Raw genomic sequence first — 23046 nt, 5'->3', positions numbered from 1 at the left:
TTCATAATATAACAGCAATTTTATTTTATAGCTCTTTCTGAACTTCATCTGTCCTTCCATTTGTTTTAGCCATTCAGTCTTCTGTTTGTTTGGTTTTGGTTTGCTTTTCTGCATTACCAATGACACCCTCTGAATTAATTTCATACAAACAAGGCAGAACATTTTCATCTTCCATTTGGAATTTATTTTCTATCATCACCTTTACAGAAGTTAAACTCAAAGCAGAGCAACAGATAAATTCTTCTGCCTTCCTGCAGATCCCAGGACACCAAATATCAAACTAATGCCTTTTAGACAAGATGAATGTTACCAGTTTTCCAAAACGTATCACCACTGGGGATGGGCTCATATGACCACATGCATAGGCAGGTAGGAAGTTCCCAAGGTCCCCAGCATGTCTGAGTATGTGGAAAATGAAAAGTGTTGCCCATGGGGTACTAGAGGGATTTGGAGCATGTGCTGTTGGTGGTGTGAAGGGTGTTATTTTTTTTCCTGACCTTGAAGCCTTGAAGCATGAGATTTGATTATAATCATTGTCCCGTTGCAGAGCTGCATAATTTATAGGCATTAAGAGCACAACAGCAAGTTTCCTTTTCTGTATAGAAGCCCTCCAGTGGATGTGTGGGGTGTGCTCCTGATTTCAAACATGCATGCACACACAGGCACATGCACATTGAGTTTTCTCTACTGTACCCACAGGTGAGATATAGATAACTCACCTGAAAGCACATGAACAGCCTCTGTTACTTTTCCCGGGTAAAGTGTTTAATCATCCTGTTCTCTTCCTGTAAGAAGAAAGATTAATTTTATCTAAGCTCAGTTCATAATTTCTGGACCACATTTTGCTCCTATTTACAAGGATGAAACCACCCCAGTAGTTAAACAGCTTCTCCATGTGAGGTTATCAAGCCACCTCCCAGCTTCCTCTGCCTATAGGATTTTTCCTAACCTCAGGATGATTTCTGGGTCTCTTCTCAAGGATTATGCAGTGTGGAATCTCTCTCAGACATAGTGCTGGTGGGGCAGGTTTGCTTCTGCACTCTCAGGACACCTTCACCCCAGGGTGCATGACAATCACTTCTCTTGGTTGCAGCTGCTGAAGTGGTCAAGCACTGTGATTTCTCTCCTCCTCCTTGCTTCCCTTTTCCATCTCCTTCTCCTTGGATTTGTTCACTTCCAGCATACTGGAAATGTACAGAAATAGACCTCTTTTTCTTTTTTTTTTTTTTTTCTCCAGTGACTGGATCTTCCATTTGTAAATGTTAGAACAAATCCTTTGTTTGTCACATATATATATTCCCCTCATTTTAATATTACAAATGAATACATTGAAATATTTCAATGTGATTACAGGATCTCTTTGTATATTGCCTTCCAAATCCTTGGTGTGAGATCTCCAGGCCCATACATTTGAAAATGTTTAAATTTAGTAGATAACATTTTACATTCTCTCATTTTACTTTTATTTAAAAAAAAAAAAAAAAAAAGCTTCTATGACAGCTGAAAACTTATTTCTGTTGTTTGTTTATTTGTTTGTTTCTTTCTCTTTTTTATGTACACAGAGTGAGCAGAGAGCCTGTGCTTTCATACCTCCTAAGTCTATGGAGAAAATCTGAGCCTCACATGAGAGAAGGCTTTCACACAGAGGCTCCCTATGACTGTGTCAATGTTAGGGGCTGTCTACTGCACTGCGCACCCATGAGTGCCTGCCACATTTACTGACACACCCAAATGCTCATTGCTATTTCATCTTCATCTTCCCCTTGTGAAGGATCCGTAAATCAAATTCCCTTTCATCCCCTACATGACATGCAGCTTTTTGATCTGCATCCTGATCAGCTACAATGTGATTCACTAGATGATTTTCTAAGCTCTGAGAGCTGCAGAGAAAGCAGCTCATCTGTTTTTAATACTCTAACCACTGTTTAAAGACACACTGTGCCTTTACTCCCCCCCTGCTCTGCAGCTTTTCTCTCCCCAACACTTACTTCTGATCTTCAGGGTGTATTTAAGCCCTACAGAATTTAGAAGATTGCAAAGCATTTACTGCGTATCTGAGCAGTAATTGCATTACCAGTCTTGTTTTCTCTCCACAGCTATTACTTATGATACCTATATCAGGCTGTCCCCTAGAGAGCCTAATTGGTATTGATGTTATTAATGGCTGTGGTTCAGGAACTCTGCCTCTCTGTTGCAGCAGGGCATTTTGCTCTCAGATTGCACCAAATACTAATTATCATTTTTACTGTATTGAATTTTAAATTGCATAAATGGGAGAGGATTATTTAAATCAGTTTGCCTTCGGTGTGGTAGCAGATTTCCTACAGCTAGCTTACATCCATTGCTGGAGTGGATTTAGGGGAGAAATCATCCATGTACAGTGAGCATAGCCATGGCAGCCCTGAGCAGGAGGCTGCAGCTCCTGCATCACTCAGTGCTCTCCAGTGCTTTCCGCACGAGCTACAACCCCCTTCAGTTTTTTCGCACTTGTCACATTGAACAAGGAGAGACAGGATTTTTTTTTCTCTCAAGTATTATTGCTGATTAAAAAGCCCAGCAGAAAGCTGGCTGTTTCAGGAAGCTTCCCTTAACCCGCAGAAAAACATTCACAATATTATGTGGATGGGCTGGGGATTGGAGGGGAGGGCTGGGGAAATGCCAAGTACGCCAGTTGGGGTGTACATGGCTCGCACAGGAGCTGCTGCTGCAGCACCTCTGTGAGGATTCCCTTTAGTAAAAAAGCCCGCCATCCATCTGTCCTGCTGCACAAGACATGGACAGAGTAGTCCAGACACACACTGGAAGGTACTTTCCAGGCTGGACTTCTCAATAGCCTGTGAAACAAGATGGAAAGGGCTTCTGGAGGCTGCCTGGGTGTTGTTCCACAAAGCACACAAGTGGAGGACACAAGGAGCTGGCTGGCTCCTGAGTGTGCTCCTCTTCTCTCGTGGCTTCATTTCCATAGGGAGCTTCTGGCTGCATAGAAACAAAGCCAGGATGGAGAATTGGAGGTTTTGGTGCAGTTTCCCTTGCTTTCTGCCAAGCTTACTGGATGGAGATGGCTGTTTGGTATTTCTGAAAATCAGCCTGGAACACCAGCCAAGGCTCCAGTTCTGACAGTGTTAAAATTCATCATTTGGTCATTAAGACAAGAGGTTTCTTCTAGCCTGATTCTATTTCTGCTTGGTTTAAGTGTTTGGTTATGTACTGTGTATGTGAACCAAAGCAACAGCTACTTTAGCTGAAACATTAAAATAAATTCTAAAAGATTTCCATTGTCAGTTGGTTTTCTAAAAAAACATCTGATGCTTTAACCAAATTGTCCACAATAGCCAAGCAGGCAGAAAAAAATCACGTCCAGCCAAGAGAAAGGCATACACTCACATATACTAATCATATGTACTAGTACTTATATGCTCACAGACACTGAAATCTACTACTTAGATATTATTTTGGACTTAAATTACCTGGCAGCATCTTTTTAGCTTAATGTACTTTTGTGTGAGCTTACCTCATTTTTACTATTTTGGAGCAACCGTATATAATCTCTCCATCCTTTTAAGTGATCTCACATTCTGAAGTAAGTTATATAATACTAATGGGAAATATTAAACATGAACCCCTCCCATTTTTATAATTAATAGCAGCTGAAGAGCAACATAATCATAAACATATAAGTAAAGGTGAGTTCCTAAAGGAACCAAGTCAGCCCTTCGGGGAACTGCCAGAGCTGGGAAGCCTCACTCACACTGGATCCTTGCACAGGCTGAGAGCAGTTCCTGGTCCTCCATTCGCAGTTCTCCTTTCAGCTGAGCAGCTGTTCTGTTAAAGTATCAAAGAGACATTGGATTGAAACAAGTAAATATCACCACTGAGCCTTTTAGATCTCTCTGCTTTTTATATATGATAATTACAGGTTCCCTAGACAAGCAGGGATTCAATAGATGCAACATTAACACAAGCCACCCATGTGTTCATTGTGCAATAAAACTGTTAGCGTACATTTGGGAAACTACTGCTTGTATTATGAAGCAAATCTGTGAATGCACTTGCTTTGTGTGAGAGCTCCTCTGCTCCTCCTTCCGTGAGCCACACAGGTGACAATGAAAATATCAAATGAAACACCTTGCAGTCTGAGGAGAGAAGGGGCATTTCCCTGGCTTCTGGTAAGAAACGCAATTAGCTTTCCAAACCATCACTTCCTTCCTTCTGGGGGTAGCATGGAGAAAGCAGATGTTTACAGTGGGGTCACGAAGGAAGGCGAGCGACAGGGAGGTTTTGTCGCCAGATCCCATCAACAGTGCAATGGGAAACCCACAGCCTGTGCCGCGCTGCACCTGAAACGGCAGGAATCCCCTCAAACGCCTGGCCTGGAGGGTTAGCGCTGTCTGAAATCAAAGGCAGCTGCTTTCAGTGAGCTGATCTGAGCATGGGAAAAATGATATCTTCTTGATGATGCTTCCCCAGGGGATAACCACGTGGGAATTATAGCTGTAATGTGGTAGAGTTTATTTAAAGGACAGTGCTTTACTTAAAGAATGTGAGACCATAACTCAGGAGTTAGTCTTTACTGGTGGTTGGTTCTGAACTAATGATTTGATTGCAGTAAGTTTTTTTTAAAAAAATGTTAATCTCTAAGGTGTCTAAGCTAGTAAAGCAGGAAAAGAGAATAAGCATTAAAGTACAGAGCATGCTAAACTGAATTATACCTAAAATGCTTTTTTAATCAAGGGCCCACTGTAAATAAATCTATGCTAGAACAGACTGCATAGATATTTCTGTGGCTTTCTGCATGACTGAAAAGTTAAAGAGATGGCTCCTGACTTGTAACATCACAGAGCTTCGGCTTTTGTTGTCTTACATGCTCCAGTAGCCCTGTGAGTCCAGGTTTCCACTGAAGTTAACTAAAGGAGATTTAATCACAGGTCTAAGACCTACATTCTTTTCTTCCACCTTAGACTCAGTTAGGTTTTGATTTTTCAGAATCCTTATTTCTTCTACTTTGTATCATGATATATACAACACATAAAGTTGTACTTGCACAGCCAGCAAGCCAGAAGCCTGGTGCCTTAATGATTGTGACAAACACAAGATGATTAAACACCCCAGAAAAAAATGCCTGTCAGGGACCCCCAAAATCAAATTTCTCCGGATGTTGTTTTATTTTGTGCTGTAAAATCTAGCTGAAAGAAAACAGGGTCTTTGTTTCTTAAGACTTTGTTTCCTTCCACTATTTCTTTCCTCTACTGAACCACAGATTGTAATCCTGTTTGTCATCACAAGTTGTCGTGGGAATTATGATATGATGCCGTTCTCACTGATGGAAAAACTCGTTTTGACTTAGGAACACAGGCAACCACATTGTGTAATCTTTTTCCTCAGTTTATATGATATAGAGTCAGCCCTAAGGTATCAAATGGGATATAGTAAAACATTCAGTTCTCAACTACAGAAAAGAATTAGAAAACACAATGTTCTAGACATAAGAAATATAATCTCAAATTGATCTGCTTCTGTCAGAGATTTTTGAGAAGTGTCAGCATCCCTTACTTACTGAAAGATACTTTATTCACCAGGCTCAGAGTGTTTGAATGTCTTAAGCAAGGCTCTTCAGACTTCAGACAAAACTAGAGATTACTAATGAAAATTTGGTCCCTGGCTTTCTGCTTCCTGAATAAAGATTGTGCAAACCATCCCTCAGGATGTGATGGAGCAAGAGAGGTGCTGGCACTATTCATCCTAGCATGGTTCATGGAATTCAGGGGGACCTTCTGGGAACTGAATGCCCAGGACTAGCCTTGTTATAATTTGCTCTCTTGTCAGGGTGTTATTGTGGTTTTGATATCCTTTCATCCTGAAGAAGTCTTGATTGTATTCAATCCCAGCCACTGTTCCCTTCCACTGCACTTTTGTCCAGTCAATATTAGCACAGGCAGTGAAATTTGGCTTATGAGAAATAAAAAATCCAATTAAAAAATGGGAAAGAAAGAAATCAAGGCATCAGTAACTATGGATTTTTTCTTATAAACACAGAACCTCTGTATCACAAAGGAGAGGTTTTATGAGAAAAAAATATACAGGGTATCATCAGGTGCAACACAATGATCTGCAGATTTCCTGCTATGTTTTTATGCACCTGGAGCAATGAATGTACTTTCAATCTATTTTTATTTTACTTTATGGAAATATACAACCTAAGAATAATATTATATAAAGTCTCCATGGGTTATGAGAACACATGAAGCTCATCCTCTATAAGATCCCTCACCTTGAGTCTTTCACCAATGTTGCTTGGCAAAAAGACAGGCAGCCTCTGTACCTGCAAGCAATCATACCTGAAACTCTGTTCTTTCCTTGCCTACTTTTGTGCATTCTGCTGGATGAAGGTACAGCCAGCTCTGCTCAGTGAATTGCAGAGGTTATCAAAATACGCTGTAAACCTCTTGAGGTTTACAGTGAAGAATAGAAAATGAAAGATTTCATACTAACTGTTGAGATAATGAGGGAAGAGAGTCAGACAGCACGCACCGCTTCTTTTCTATACTGATCTCTGGAGAAAAGGTGGGTTATTCTGTTACTGGAGAAATGCCATGAGTCGGAGTTTAAAATTGGAACTCAGAAATTGTGTAGAAATAAACTGATTATAAGGAAGGTGAATGAGCAGGAGAATAAGGTAGAGTCAGCTCTGAGAGCCACTTCATCAGTGACATGGTTGGCAAGGGAAGTTCTCAAGGAGGAAAAAAGAAGACAGCAAATGCTCCAGTAGAAAGAAGTCTTTTAGGCAAATAATAAAAAAAAAAAAGACTAATTTTTGAGCTACAAAGTAGGTTCTAACCAAACTGGTGGACGAAGACTTTGGGAACAGCATGTCTTTCCTCCTCTCAGGACAATCACACCAGTGAACATAAATTACTCTCACACATTTAATAGCAACCTCCTGACATGGACAACAGAGGAGGTTTTGGTGGATACCCAGTTTTGGGGTCCTCTTTCTGCCAGTCCAGCACCTCAGCTTCCTCTCTGGTCGCTCATCCCTGCAGGTGTTTTTCCACGTGTCCCCCTCCGTACACCTTTTTCCCCATCTGATGTAGCGGATCCTGCTGAGAGGGTTTGGACTCCTACCGTCCTCTTGTGACCTGTCTGCCTCTGCAGATTCAGGAGATACTCTCCACTATCTTATGGCCAGTGAATCTGGAAATGCTTTCCTGGCCACCAGAAAGCTTGTCCTTGGAATAGCTGAAAGCCTTCCTCCCTCCCCCATCAGGATGGCCTGTTGCCTCCTGATTAGGTCATTTTCTGGGCAGATTGAAGGCATAAATTTCAGTTGCTCCAGCCCCTTTAATAACAGTTAAATAGATTTATCCTGGGCCGGAGCTCAGCTGGGATCTCCCAGATGATTTATAAGAATCACTAACCCCTTTTGGATGGTAAATAAGGCAGATAAAAGGGACGAGTCCCAAGGCAAGTCTATCATCTACCTCACCTAATCCCCAAAGTTAGCTCTTCAAATATAGAGGATTGTTTTTCTGCTCAGCTTAAGATACACAACAACTCTATGGACATGAATAGGAAGTTCCTGTGCACATTACATCCACAGCAGTCCTGACTGTAATATAATTTTGACTTTCGAGAAGGCAAGTCAGACATGCAAATGTAAAAGGAAATGATTCTGACGATAACGATAAGGACAACCAACTAACAAAGGCGTGCTTGGTGTTTAGCCCATGTTCCCTAAGACAATGGCCTGACAATAAAAGGGAACAAAAGTGATGGATAAGAGTAGGACTTTGAGAGGAAACAAAATATAGCTGCAAACAAAGAAAGTGAAATAATAGTGAACCTTTAAACCAGGCAGCACTTTCCTGAAGAACTTATGTGACACAAAATTCACATACACCAAAAAGTTTGGTTGTTGAACATATGGGTACTTGTAAACAAGACATAGTTTGGAGTCAATGAAAGGATAAGGACTAAATGGACTTGACTAAAAGGAATATTAATTGGGTCAATTGAGCCTTGAGCACACATAAAACTTCAAAGACTTATTTAAATAATATTCTTATCCTGTATTTCAAAGGAAAAATAATCTTGGATGCAAACATTCCCCTATTTTCAGGTTTTGCCACACAAAATTTGCCTTTTAACATTGGGACAAAACAAGACAAATATAAAAGCTCAACAACTGGATCTGTTTTCTTTGCATCCAGTTTGAATGGAATAGAAGTAATAAAGAGTATGTAGTTTATAGAAATATGTAGTTTACCAAATTTTGTAGTATTTACTGAAGGGGATCCTACAGTGAAAGAATCTTGGTGGTGCAGATAAATATAACAGGTTTTCCCATTCCTTTCAGAAATATAGGCAATAGGAGGCACAACTGTATTTTTTTCAAAGGTACTGGAAACCACAAACATCTCTCTTCTTCCCCAGCCTTTCTCCGTTAGTAAGCTGAGTAAAGAGATAAGATAAGAGTAAAGATAAGTTAAAATTACTGAACTTGTGATGAATCGTTGGGCCAGAGTGCAACGCACATATCCCCACAATGCTCCAAAGCTGCCTTTCCCAAAACCCATTGGGAAGCATCACAGACCATGCCCCAGGACCTCAGCCATGGCGCCACTGATGACCCATCACTCTGCCACTTCTTTTCTCCCAAATCCTCCTCCTGGGACTGAGTTTAAGAATGAAGGGCTGCAATGCTGCTGCTCTCTGAGCATACCCTGAGAATGCCCTCCTCCCCTGAGGCCTGGTGGCTCCAAACATATGCCAGCGCACGGCACTTCCACCATATCGGTTATGGAGATGCGATCAGCTCTGCAGAGAGAGACCTGGGGGTCCTGGTGGGCAGCAGGCTGACCACGAGCCAGCAATGTGCCCTTGTGGACAAGAAGGCCAAGGGTATCCTGGGCTGCATTTGGAAGAGTGTTGCCAGCAGGCCAAGGGAGGTGATCCTGCCCCTCTGCTCAGCCCTGGTGAGGCCACACCTGGAGTGCTGTGTCCAGTTCTGGGCTCCCCAGTATGAGAGGGACATGGAGCTACTGGAGCAAGCCCAGAGGAGGGCTACGAAGACGATGAGAGGCCTGGAGCACCTGTCGTACGAGGACAGGCTGAGAGAGATGGGCCTGTTTAGCCTGGAAAAGAGAAGGCTGAGGGGAGACCTCACCAATGTGTATAAATATCTGAGGGGAGGGTGTCGAGAGGAGGGAGCCGGTCTCTTTTCAGTTGTGTCCAGTGACAGGATGAGAGGCAGCGGGCACAAACTGAAGCACAGCAGGTTCTGGCTGAACATGAGGGGGCACTTCTGTACTGTGAGGGTGACAGAGCGCTGGGACAGGCAGCCCAGAGAAGTGGTGGAGTCCCCTTCTCTGGAGATATTCAAACCCCACCTGGATGCCACCCTGCACAACGTGCTTTAGGTGATCCAGCTCGGCAGAGGGGGTGGAGTAGAGGTTATTCAGAGGTCCCTTCCAGCCTCGGCCATTCTGTGACTCTGTGCTCATACGGGCATCTGAAATTTCTGGGAAACACTGGTGTGCCACTGCTGGCCCTTACTGATCCACGTACAAACCCGTGCATAACCACACACATGCCTATGCACAAGTGCCTTTATAAAGCTGTATAAAATGCAGATGCAAACTTGGACAAAACTAACTCTGACCCCTATGGACTGTGTAGGGTGAGGCTGTTGAAATCTTAAAAAAAATATGATCTAGCCCATGTCACTGGGGAATACCTGCAGATTTAAATTCTAGCTACTATGATCTTTGATGGAGGCAAGGATCAGGGATTTTGCAGTCTATTATTTTTATTTATTTTTTTATTCTAGGAGGACCAGTTAGAAGCTTCTTAGCAAAGGTTTCCCCCCTCATCACCACATTTTCTCAAATAAATCATTCCATGTATCCACACAAAAGACTCCACTTGTACAATGCGGAACAGCAGAGTAAAATTATTTTCCCAAGTGAGAAGTGTGATTAACACTTGTTAGAAAACCTTTCAGGACCATTTGCAGAAATGGCTTAAGTTGTGTTGTTTGTATTAGCGCTCTGAACTATTCCCAGGCTGAGACCAGATCTCTGTGTTTGCTCAGGCATGAGGGGAAGTGTTAATGTTTACTGAGCCAGAATGCTGTTGCTTAAGGAGCTTAATTAAGTTTATCGTTCCTGGCTTATGGTGTCTCAAGACAAGTCACAGAACGCACTGAGCCACCAGAAAGAGGCAGATAAGCACAGCATCGTTTTCCGTGTTTTCTGAGTAAGGACTGCAAAGAGAGGAGACGTTGGTCAGAAAATAACAATGATGCTGGTAATGTTTTTCTTACCAAATTCTCACTGGAACAGAAGAATGTGAAAGTGGAAATAATTGAACTGTGCCCTGGAAGGCATATATTTCATCTGAGTTAAAGATGTTTGTCATCGTTGCAATAATCAGACTGAGTTGCTGCGCTTCGTGCAATAAAGAAATACTTGGTATTCGTATTTATTCTCCATTTACAAATGAAAGCCCCTGGGATACGATAACTGAGCTGGAGCTGTTCATCTTGAATTCAACACTTGGAATCCAGCCCAGACCGCAATAATCAAAGGTTATTACCTGATAGGCATGGCTGGAGAAAATAACCACCCAATTTTCCCTTCAGCTACTCTGTGTCTTCGGTTAGGACATAGGAACCTCTACTGCAAGCAGGACAGGCGCCTGGCCAGCCCACCTGCAGGCTCCAGCCCTGGGAAAACACCAGTTCTTACCCCGACTTCCTAAGTCAGACAGGATAGCCAAGTGATCATATTTAATACTCTCTGACATATCTGTCTTATCTGTGTCTGATCCTTTTTAAAACCTCTCTGTGCTTTTGGTCTCTACTGCACCCTGTGGCTGTGTTTCTCAGTTCAATTACATATTGTATAGAAAAGCATCTTCCATTCATTTTAAGACTGCTACGTGGCAATTTTATATGATGGCTCTAGATATCACATTATGAGAAATAGTTGTTTACTATCTCTGTATCATTAACAATTTACAGATATCTAATACACTTCTTTAATTTTATTTGCACTTCATTATTTTATTTTTTTCCTAAGCTGGAGAGTCCTGTAATGTTTACTGTCTTTACCCAGATGGCGTTTCCAGTCTCTTATCCTAATTGCTGCCTTCCTGTACCTTCTCTAGCTATACTGTATTTTCTTTTTGTGACAATGGAGCAATATTCCATGCAACAATCAACACAGTTTCACCATAGGCTCATAAGGTGACAGCAATGACAGCTTTTGTTTCTGTTTGATTTCTGCACTTTAATGAGTTGTAGATACCTTAATCACCTTGTACATTGGTGAAGTGTCACTTCCACCTGTGCAAGACATATTTACTCCCTCAAATATAAAATATTTACCTTTATTTTATTTTTACAGCTCCTGCCATTTGCTTTTGACTCATTCAGCTTAGGACTGGCTTCCTTCTTCAACTTAGATTTTGCCTTTAATCTGTGGTTGTTTTGCAGTGGTTGTCACCACCCCATCAAGACTCCAGCAGTACAGCCCTGATCATCAGGTGGCTGTATCATGCCTGATGTGGCTCCCTGAGGAGGTAAGTGTTTTGTCTGAGCTCATGCTCATGAGCTCCTCATCACAGGGAGTGACAGGCACTTACAGAGGGTGGCTCACTCCACCTCTCTGGTGCTCTGCCTTGGGGTGGGGTGGAGGCTCCTCTAGATATGCCTGCCTGACCTCCAAGAGCAGGACAACTCATTTGTGCCTGCCATTCCCAAATTTCAAACAAATTTATTTTATGGCACATTTTTGTTCTTATCAATTTAAAACTTAGTGCTGACTCCTCCTCTCAATCTTCTCTGTTATTCAGATATATTTGCACTCTGGTATTACAGTATCCCACTGAATATCTTCCAGCAAGTTTCTCAGATGCCTCTTATTTCAAACATTTAAAGTTAAATGTGCTAGTTCACTCATCTCAGTTATTTGACTCCTGGCATTGACACAGAGCACTTTTATATGGAAACTTGATCTAAGCCATTCTCATATGCCCAATTTTATGTGGAATGTTTGCACCTGTCTCTGTTGATTCCTATCTGGTTTTTGTCATTTTCTCTCACACGTGCAGAGTGTTTCTGCTTTTACCTCGTAGATGATGAGTCACTCCAACTTGTATGCTCTCTGGCACCTGTCATCTTTTCCTCAATCCTCCATTTAAAATCTCCTCTATGGTCTTCTTTTAACCTTAAGTGCTGGCAGACTCATTCCACTCCACATTTCAAGTTGTGGTTTTCATCTATTCTCTGTCTGCCTTTATCCTGTTTACTGGAATACTGGTCTATGAAAACAAAGACTCTTAAACACAATACTCAAGATGTTCAGGGAAAAAGAAGTCTTAACTGATAAAGATGAATGTGTATAATATCCTCATGGGAAACTTAACCATAAAAGTCCAGCTCAGGAAGAGAACAGAGACACATGGTGAATCTGTCCGTCTCACTGAGACCGTGTGAGTTCAGTTAGGAAGAACTGCAAAAACAGCTTGTGCATAATTTATGGAAAATAGAGATATGTGATTTTAAACAAAAATTCAAGTATTTCACAGCCTGTTCACAGACCTATTACAAAAATAAGGAAACATGCACTCTTGTGCACAGAGGTGAGTCTTTTTAAGTAAATGATTTATTGAAAACTCTATTCTCGGCTCCCATGTTCAGCAAGGCATGCTATTGAGCTGAGCTAATTTCTCCTGTCACACGTGCATCCTGTCTGATGAAACCATTCCCCCAACTGTCGCAGTGGTTTGCACAGGCAGCACAGAAGCCAAGGACTGCGAGAGCCGCAGGAAGAAACCCCATGTCCTCCTCCTCCAGGGAGTTCTCCCAGAAATCTTGTGCTACCTCTGCTTTCCATCCTTGCTATTCCTCCAAATTTCTCTCACTTTGAGAGGAAATGCCATCTTTATATAAAGCCCATGAAAATCACAATGCTGCTTCTCCTGCCACGTATCTCTCCACCACCAGCCATGATCCAAGCCTGCCACAAGCACCTAGAGGTGTGCTGGAGGGGGTGAGGCTGGTGCCATTTTGTGAACTGTCCTGGTGCTGGGATAGATCAGAGCGGCTGCTTTTGCAGAATATTCTCAGTGTTCCCTCTCCCGTTTCACTATGCTATGGACACCCTGGATGCAAGGAACTATGAAACCTTGTCAAGCCAATACTTCCCAGGGACATTGCTTCCCCCAAAGTACCTCTGAAATTCTCCAGGAGACTGAAGATGTTAGTGTTGATGTGAGATGTAGAGTGAGAGCAAGGAACTGAAAACTGTGTGGAACTTCCTATACGTGTATCCAGAAACCTCTGGGTATTTTACACTTAAGTGTTTATTATAATTATAGCACTAGAATATCTTTACCTGCCACAGACTCTGCCCTGCACCTGCTCTCCTGCCATGGGAAAAGAACAATGAGGGAGGACAGAGAAGCAGTAGGAATGGAAAGAGAAACCAACTCCTCAGAAAAAGCTCCATCAGTTTTCTTTGAATAAATTATTTCTTGGCCTCAGTGTGGGGATAAACAAGTGCTGTTTCTTTGCTTTTGGATATAAACTATTGTGAAGTGCATCTCAGCTCTTCAGCTCTTTGAAGAAGTTCAGTGAAAGGATGGGTCCTCAGAAGCTGGTGTTTTCTTTTTGCCTGGCTGCACAGGCAGAGATCTTGCAGTGTCAACATGCACTTTCTTTCCCCCTCACTCATGGGAATGTGTTTATTGATGGTGGGGCAACAGCTGGGAGCTGACGTGACTCCCCTGGAGCTCAAAAGTAAAAAGACTGCAGGTTTCAGAGGGAGCTAGGGCAGGCTTTAATATAGCATTTCCTTTTGAGCCCATTGAATCCTCTATAGATTGCCAGCTTGGTGCCAATCAGCACAAGATTTTTTTTCTGATAAGAGCAGAAAATGCACCAGGAAAAGAAGCCGCCACCTACTCTGCAGTTATTACATAGCCCTAGTTTTCAGTCATAGCTAACATAGCTCAAAATTCAAAACAAAAGACTTTGCTAGGTGCTTGACAACATATATAACAGAACAAGTAAGAGTTGCTTTAACAGACAATTCACTTAATATTTGCACAAATTAGCCCAGCATTTTCTATTCATGTCCTTTCAATCCTCTTTAAGTAAATCAGTGAATAAATAAAAATGATTTCAAATATACACGCATAAATGTATTTAAAATACTTGTTTCAGACAAACAGCTGTTCAATTGGTATGCATTTCAAACAATATTCTAGTTTGGAGTATTCGCCTAACGCTAATGTCATGTGCAGTATGAGTGATCTCTTGCAGTGGTGAGATAATGAATACACGAGGTAATCATTTCCATGATGAAATTTGCATTTCATCTGGAAAACATTCTGAACACTCTCTGCGTTTAAAATTTTTCTTCTTAACAGTAGCACCATTTAAATATATGTCTATAATATATGTAAGTACCTAAGTTTTTTACAAACATACACATATATATACATCAGATATCTGACAGAGTTTCTATTTTGTATGTGTCACTTTCTGACTAGCTCATATTCATTCAGGTAGAAGTGTTTTTAAAATATATTTCTTATATATATATATACACGTGTACACATGTATGTATATATGCTCTGTGAAGCTAAGAAAAAATGACTGGTGAGACTACAATGTGTAGTATAGCCATGAAGTATTTCAACAAGAAGGAAAGAAAAAAAAATAGAGCTTGATCCAAACTGTTATTTTGGGTAAAGAGCTAGGTTAAGAAGACGGACAATAGGTGAAAGTAATGGAAAAAATTCAGATTCTTTTTTTTTTTTTTTTTCCTTAAGCTGCAGTAATGCCTGGAGGCCAGAGAGATACTTGGCTGACTAAGAAAATGATAATTGTTGGGAGACTTGTGTTCCAAAGAGCAAAGCCACCTTGGTAACTTGGCAAGTGGGATCCATGGAATTCTTAAAGCATAGTAATGAAAAAAGTCTGACAGGAGAAAATTTAAAAGGTGAGACAAGAAAATTTAGAATAATATGATATCACACTGATTTGCAATTCTGTGTTTTGTATTATGAACACAAGAATGTATAAGAACACAATGTGTGATAATGAGACTGTGGCTACAGTTCAGAGAGGAAAGAAATCAGTAAAACACTGAGCACAGGAAACTGATAAAAACACGTAACATGCAACTTTAAAAACTCTTCGATAATGATCTTCAAGTTCTTTAAAAATGACAAGTTTATGCCTATCAGAGAAAGTTTGCTGTCATCTACTTTGCAGTAACCAGAATATATGTGTTCATATCAAGGTCAAACACTGCACCTCATAGTTTATAACTGGGTATAAAATACAATTAATATTTGGATATATTTTATAGCGAATATTTTAGTATCTTGAATATTAAAGTCAGAGCATATAAATACATGCTCAGAAGCTTCTGAGAGAAATTAAAAAGGGGAGGATCTTATGCAAAATCTCCAGATGGAATAAAGCAGAGACACATCTGTTTCACACTCTCAAGCAATCATATGCCAAAACAACATTATTAAGACTCCAACAGCAAGCACCAGAAAAATGCCGGAGTTATGGTTGTCTGCATGACTTAAATTTGGTTCATGTGTGTACATGCATTATGGCAGTCTCAATGGCATCAACATACTCTGTTTTCCACAAGTCCCTTCCCTCTCTGTGCCCAGAATAGGGGATGACAAGTCGTTGAATTGCTATTCAATATATTGTTTGCTCTCTGTACAGTCTGCACACTCAGACTTTTTTCTCACACAGCAAAAATTTACAGACAGGATTTCAAAATGCTGCTCTGATGAATTTCCCTGAGAGTTTTCTGCAGTGCCAATAACTGTAGTAGTTGTATGAATTAATGAACAGATTTCACAGAGCCTTTAGGGACAGTGAGTGAATTACTAGTGGTGCCATTTTATAAACAGGCAACTAAGGACACACAGTGCTGTTAAAAAGGCTCTTTAAACCTGGCTGGCCAGTTTGAGATAGCTGTGATCTCATTTTTACATAGCTTTGCATAGTACTGCATTTCAGGCATGATTCTCATTCATTTCAGCTGCGGTTGTTAGCCTCACACCCACTGTGTCCAAGCTATTTAGGACACACAAATTACACGAGAGACTTTGCACTTACAGACCCTGGGGGTCCTGTACTTAAACATTTCTACGAATCATCCTGCAGACTCTCATATCAGACACAAAAATAGAGAAACGTATCATTGTGATTGATATTACCTATCTTGAGGCACCTAAAAGCTCTTTTCAAGCTCAGCTAGTCATTGCCATGCTAAAGTAATCACTTTTTAGAATCATTAGAGAGACACAGATTGTGCCAGAGAGCTAGTCAGCTTGCCTGCCCTGTACATTTCAGACATCCTAGACACCTTATCTCAGGATGCAGTGCATTGTCCTCTGAATGTTCCTATTTAACTCTGAAGGCAGCCTGAATTCACCATCTTAGACTTGAATGACTAGCCTTTAAACACTGAGATTAGATGAGATATAATTCACATGTGAACCTCTCAGAAATTTTTTTTTCTTCAAAAGTTTCAGGATTTTTGAGTGATTGATTTTGCATCAGATAGTGCTATACTAGCACCTAGGCAGGAAAACTTCAGGTCTACGATGCAGGCTCTTGCTACTTTAGTACCTTAGTGGTACGGGCTTGCAGTCTCCCTAGTAGCTGATGAGACTTTGCCAGCAGGTTTCACAGGCTTGGCCAGGGTAGGGATTCCCGGGGTCCATCCCAGGCTTTGGGAGGTTGTGCACTATGCCTGCAACTCCTGTACCTAATTTTTCCAAATTTGACTCCTCTCTTCCTTCCCCTCAAATGTATTATTTTAGTAATTTCCCTTCCCAGTTTCAGCTCTTCATCTCACTTCTTACTAACCAGTCTGAGAATCCACCCTCCAGACTTTTCTCCAGACCACGTCTGGGACCAAGACAACCAGATCCAATGTCCACTGGGAAGAGCCTATCCCATTCCCTTTGACTGTCTTCTCAGTCTTTTCCCCATCTCTGGTCACTTCCAGCTCTTCCTATCCTCAGCCTTCTTATTCTAATAGTTCCATTTCCCTCTCCTAGTTTCTATTCCCACCTGTCCTTCACACCAGAACCTGTTCCTGTCTGCCATCACCATGTCACTTTTTTCCAGACCAAGTGATCCTTCCCATGCTCAGTGCTTTCTTTTGCCTGCTCCTGTCCCAACCATTCTTTCTTTGCTTCTGCATCCTCACTTCTCTGACCTGTCCTAACCCTGCCCTCCCTTTCTCCACTGCCCATTTGGAACCTGGACCACTCTACTTGCTCAAACTCAACCCATCTACCCACACCCTCAAGCTATTCTTCCCCATATCCACTGGAGCTGATTCCTCCAAGACATCTCCTCAGGATTTAAGCTCTTTGATCAGCCAGCTGCAATGTCCCTCCTGAGCTCAAGCCCTGGTTCCGGATGATCTCTGGACTCATCTCACAAAGGTCCCCTCCTCTCCTCGTCTCTCTCCACACCCTGCCTGGTTCCCGTGCCAGCACCCTGGGTGCACCAACAGGCTCTGCAAGGTAGATTTGTGAGCACTGTTTTTGTGACTAGTCCCTGCTGGAGGGAGAGCCGTGGGCCGGCCAGCATGGAGGGAGTTGCTGTGACACTGTGAGGCTGGGAGTGTCATGAGGGAGAGAAGTGAGCTTTAGAAGCCCAGAAGCTCTTTCCAAAACCTGTCTGAACTGGCTCCCCTGTTTAGTAATGATACAGTGAGGGAGGCCATGACATGGGAAGCACTGTAGGAAGAGTCAGGCAGTAAGCAGGGCCACAATTACTGGAATGGCTGCATTCCCCTGTGAGGTGGAAAGTCTACCATGAAACCCATGGGTGTGAGCTGCCACAGCCGGACAGGTGTAGAGGGCATCTCAGCGAGCCCCTGAGGCTCTGGGTGTTAGCACAGGTCTAACAGCCTGGGATGTAACCAGCTACATCTGCCCACACTCTGGGCCACCAGCCTGCCCAGCTGACCAGGTGCTGTGTCCTCCAGCTTCCCCACATCTGGCTGTGGGTCCATTGGCTGGGGACTGGTGTCTGCGGTGGTCTCCAAGTTGCTCTCTCCAGTACAGATACACATCTTTTTCTTGCAAAACAGAACGAAGAAAACAGAGGCCACAGACCCTGGTGCTGCAAACAGGGTCTTGCCGCCCAGTCTCACTACCCCTTCGTCTCCCAGCCTCAGTCTTCCACTGGGTTAATTAAAACTCCCTGCCACCTCCACTTAACATCAATTCTAGTCCCAGTTCCCAATGCCCCACAAACACCAGCCTTAACCTTACTTCCCAGCTTCTGTCTGTCACTGAAGCACTTGCCCACTTCTTCCCTTCCTCCTCCTCCTCCTCTTCCTGCCACCTCCTCTTGCTGCAGCCTGGGGGTTTGGGTTATACAAAGGAAGTACAGGAGAACAGAAGAAAAGAAAGCATCTCTCAGTTTGGATAACTCACTTTAAGATGTACCCCAGCCTCTAACAGCATAAATATTATGTTGCGAGGAGAGACCTGGTCTGTTCTGGATGGAATGCACCCAAGGCATGTTTAATTCCTCAAGGAATTTAGTAATTAAATTCTTCAAAATCTTTTTAGTGGGCAACTCAAACTATCATTTTTATAGGCCTGGAAATTGGCCAAATTTGAGTAGATTTTCAGAGAAAATCCAAAAGGCAAATACCTGATGCAATGGCAAACTTCACAGTCCAAAACCGGCTGCTGTCAGTGTTTAATTAATGAGCCCCAGAAAAGTTCTTATCATCGTGAAGCAGAATGCACCAAGCATTGGATTTTTCACCCACTAATAGGGAACGTGAGCTGGGTTTAGAGTGTCGTGAGACAGGTCATTTTTGCCCTACTGATGATGTGTTGTTGCACTATTAATGTTTCTACCATTTATTTCCCCCTCATTCTTGGAAATGGCTCAATGATTTGGCCTGTCTTATTTTGATTGCAGTTTTCCCCAAAACTAAACCTGAATAAACCTAGCACAGAAAAATGTAGTCCAAATGAAATCTGAAAAGCTATAAGCGATGGAAAATGTGATTTTTAAGGGAGCCAGCAGGCAGTCTTAAGAGTAAGCGATACCAATATTTACTCCTTGGTACCTCTGCCATTTATGTGCACCTTAACTAGGACAGGCAGGCTACTACAAGCCTGCACAATGAGCTGTGTATTCCCTGTGTTCGGTGTTACCACTTTGGATTGCTGAGATGTGAGCATGCAATTAAGAAATACTGAAATTCTGCCGTGATGGGATCTGCAGCCTCACGACAGCAGTAGCCAGAAGCCACCCTTCTTTGTGGGGAGGGACACAGAGGAACAGCAGGGCTGGGGCTCTCTGTCAGGACTTATCTCTGGGCACCTGTGTAAAGGCTCTGTCATCCACGCAGTGCAGCACAAGATTCTGTGTGTACTCCTCAGGGCTGGTTTGCCTTTCTCAGGTGCTTATTTGTCTAAGGTATGGCTGTTTCATTCATTCCTTGCTACTGGAGGTTAAATGCTGAATTATCTATACCCCAAGTTTAGAGACATGCATCCTGTTTGAGGGTTGATGCTGTGCTGATGTCTTAGTGATACAGAGCAAACTGAAAAACAACTGCTCCGTTTCCATGACTATCTTTCTAGCTAGGGAGGCAATAAATCTGAAGAAACGCTTAATTGAATGGTACACTGTGAGAGGAGAGATGACACTGCTAGAGACTGTGTTACCAGCCAGAGGAGTCAGATCAGGACATTCCAATGATTATCTAATTTCTTCTTCTTTTCTGTCAATAGCTGTTGGGCTAGAGCGGCTTCATTACATTTGGCTGCCTCTCACTTTTTTTTAGAGGTGAGAGGATAAATCCTGCCAGTGCCACACTGCAGCACTGGGAGCTCCAACTGCAGTGAACACCGTGACATTGTGCTGCGTTATGCCGAGCGAGCCAGACACTTCTGCTGAGCCCCAGCATTAATGATGTATCAGTGTTTCACTAACTCCCATTCTATTAAAAGAAATGGCAAGATTGGTGTTCGGCACTGATGTCTCTGTTTCTTATCTGCATGGAATTTAAAGTGCCCATAGCTCGACAGCAAATGATATTCTTACTTTAAAAAAGATCCCTGTACCCAGTGGCTGATCCCATTACACATTCCTAGCCCCTTAATACGTTGCTTTCCCATACGGATACATTATCCTTTACCATTTGCCAGCATGGGCCTGGGAGTGGAGTGTAAGGGGGGAGGCAAATGAGGAAACCGAACCTGCTGTGTGGGGTCACACCTTGCCACATGCACATACGTGGAGGGGCCTCAAGCAGGCGTGCATGTGCCGCACATCCACACAAACACAAACGTGTTTATTTTTTCCCAGCAGATACCATTGACCACCCTAGCACTCTCATGTGTGCACACTCTCACATGAAATCATACCCAGTGAGACAGAGGAAGGGGAAGAATCATTTTCTTCATAAAATTAAATAAAAGCATTTAATACTATTACGCTGCAGTCAAAATCCAGAGAGATAGCGAAAAGAGGGATGGACATCTCCATGAAAGAATATGTCTCTTTATTAGCTAAGCAATATTTTTATAACCATCGATAATGTGAATAGGCTGATACACTGGTTAATATATATATATATATATTTAGAAGAAGAAATTTGAACTTCTATGTATCTTATTTCTTAGGACCTAATTTGGATCTCATACTATTTACTGAAAAAGATTCCACTTTGTGGAAGTGTCAGACCAAGCCCATCTCCTTCAGGTACGTCAGCAAAATCAAAAATATTGATCAAACTCAAATAATGGTGAGGACAGAGTGGCTGGTAAAACCATCTCTGCTGTTATTTGTTCTTTATAAACTGATGCTTTACTTTCAAATTATAGTAGAAAAAAAACAAATATATAATTTCACAACTAAAAAATGCTTGATGCATTATAAGATACTGCTGCAAAATTTCTAGTAAAGCAATCATAACAGATATACATCTACCTAAGTTATGCACGTAAATATCTGATGTAAATGTTGTATTTACCAGCAATAATAATAATAATAACAATAATAGCTCAATTTATCAGCTAATAGGCCAAATGTAAATAAATGGCATACACATGTATGGTAGATCTCTGTATGCAAATAGTAAGCATAGACTTAATTTTCAAAACTTAGTCCTAAAGTTTTGTCAAAATTGGAAATATTGAAATGAAGCTAGGTTATCAAACACTCAAGATCAAATGTTGACTGTTAACCTCAGTCCAGTCTCAGTAAGAGAAGGTTTGACCTTATCTTTCTCCCTAAAGAAAGTTCTGACCAGATCAGACACATTTTCTCTCTATATAAACTCGTGTCATACATGCCCATGTTTTACTAATAAGATCTATCACTGCTTTCAGAGAGGTTAACATGAAGCCAGCTGAGTGTTCTCTGTCCAGATATTCCCATGTCCAAGTGTGATTAGCACCGTCTTGTCAAATTTAGCTCTAAGCCATTTGTGAACACCTTCTTTGTTTGTAGTAGCACACTCAAACCTGCACAGACCTCTGTGTTTGCTCTTCTGTGTATCCTATTAACAGTGCATTACATTTCAAGATGTCATACTGCGGAAAGCCACAAAAGCACTTTTAATCAATTTAAAGCAAACCAAGGTAATTACTTTTGTTCTGGATACATACTGCTTGGTTTACGTTCTGAGAAAACGAAATCATGTTTTTAGGTCTACTGCTGTAAATCCAGAATGATCATGCAAGAGTTATTTTTATCACATTTGCAATTGTTCAATTGTAATTACACAATAAGTCCTATAATAATTAGACTTTGGCTAAATAAAATTGAACCCTGTAAGTTTTCAGGTATGATCTGCTTGGAAAGTGACAAGTGGAAATAATTAAAAAAAATAAAATATTCATGGCCTTGAGAGATATTTTCAAAAAGCTGTGAACTGATGGGATACACAAACATTTTTATTATTGCATAAGAGAGTAAATAAAAGCATACAACACCTTTTTTCAGTTTTGATTCCATTCTGATATTTACAACGCAATGTATTGGATCCTGACTCCTGACTACATTACTAAAGGCTGTTTAGTTACACATGTGCAACCAAGAAAAACCTTCAGCTCAGCAATTACACTTCTTTAAAAAGAAAGGAGAACACAGTTTTAATTAGAAGAAGCAAGAATGCGTGAGGAGACTGACTCTATCAGACTTCATGTTGAATTCAGAACTGCTATTAAATGTAAAAAATTATGTATATATTCAAGCGTGTTTGTTACTCCCATTTGACCAACTCCTTGTTTGGTTACTGTAGCTCCTGCAAACAATGGTTTCTGCACAATTAAAGTGCAGCTCAGATCGTAGTTTACAAATGCATTGTTACTTTTGCTCTGCGCACAAGCTGAAGAAGAAACAACAAACATGACAAAAAATTAAATCAATTTTTATCCTTGTTTTAACATTTTTAGTCTATACTTCAAGGTCTGTTGGAATATGGCATAATATTGGGTTCTTTCTTTCCATGGTGTCAATGGTAGTAAGTCATTATTGCAAAGACAGACATTTGTATTTCTGTCAATAAACAGGACTGCATTACTAAACTGTAGGGCCAAGAAGAGTCATATAGTGTGAAAATATGCAGAGGGAACAACAGCTGCTAGTCATTATTTTCCCCTTATCCTTTCAACACCTCTGTGTCAGTTTGTTTTTTAATGGGTAAATCACACTTTCTTCATAGGACATTTTCTCATTTTGGGCAGATACTAGAGAGAATTCTGAAACAATTAAGGGCCATTGGCCAAAGACACATGGTTTTTTTGTTGCTTTTACTGCACATGTTGATACCCACTTTTATGCTTTATCAAACAAATAATGCTGATGTTGAGTTCTATTATTCTATTCTTGCTGCTAATATGACGGATGAGTGGATGTTTCTGCTTTTCTTCTTTAGACAACAAACCGTGCCTCTATTCCTTCTTTTCTTGTACAGCCTGTTTTATTTCTCGAAAGAGAAATACCAACTA

At 41.4% G+C, this 23046-nt stretch overlaps 1 protein-coding gene and 1 long non-coding RNA gene across 2 annotated transcripts in view; both read left to right on the top strand.

Moving 5' to 3' along the window:
- The window catches only part of CYB5R4 (cytochrome b5 reductase 4), a 100227-nt gene that overhangs the window by 35707 nt on the left and 41474 nt on the right, over positions 1–23046 (top strand). The window lies entirely within an intron of this gene.
- LOC125184845 (uncharacterized) lies at positions 4013–15331 on the top strand. The gene is made up of 3 exons (XR_007169349.2): positions 4013–4166; positions 11495–11580; positions 14839–15331. It is a non-coding gene; the product is annotated as an uncharacterized lncRNA (long non-coding RNA).

The sequence above is a fragment of the Anser cygnoides genome, chromosome 3 (genome assembly GCF_040182565.1).
Source record: "Anser cygnoides isolate HZ-2024a breed goose chromosome 3, Taihu_goose_T2T_genome, whole genome shotgun sequence".
NCBI lineage: Eukaryota > Metazoa > Chordata > Aves > Anseriformes > Anatidae > Anser > Anser cygnoides.
This window is presented reverse-complemented; position numbering and strand designations above follow the sequence as displayed.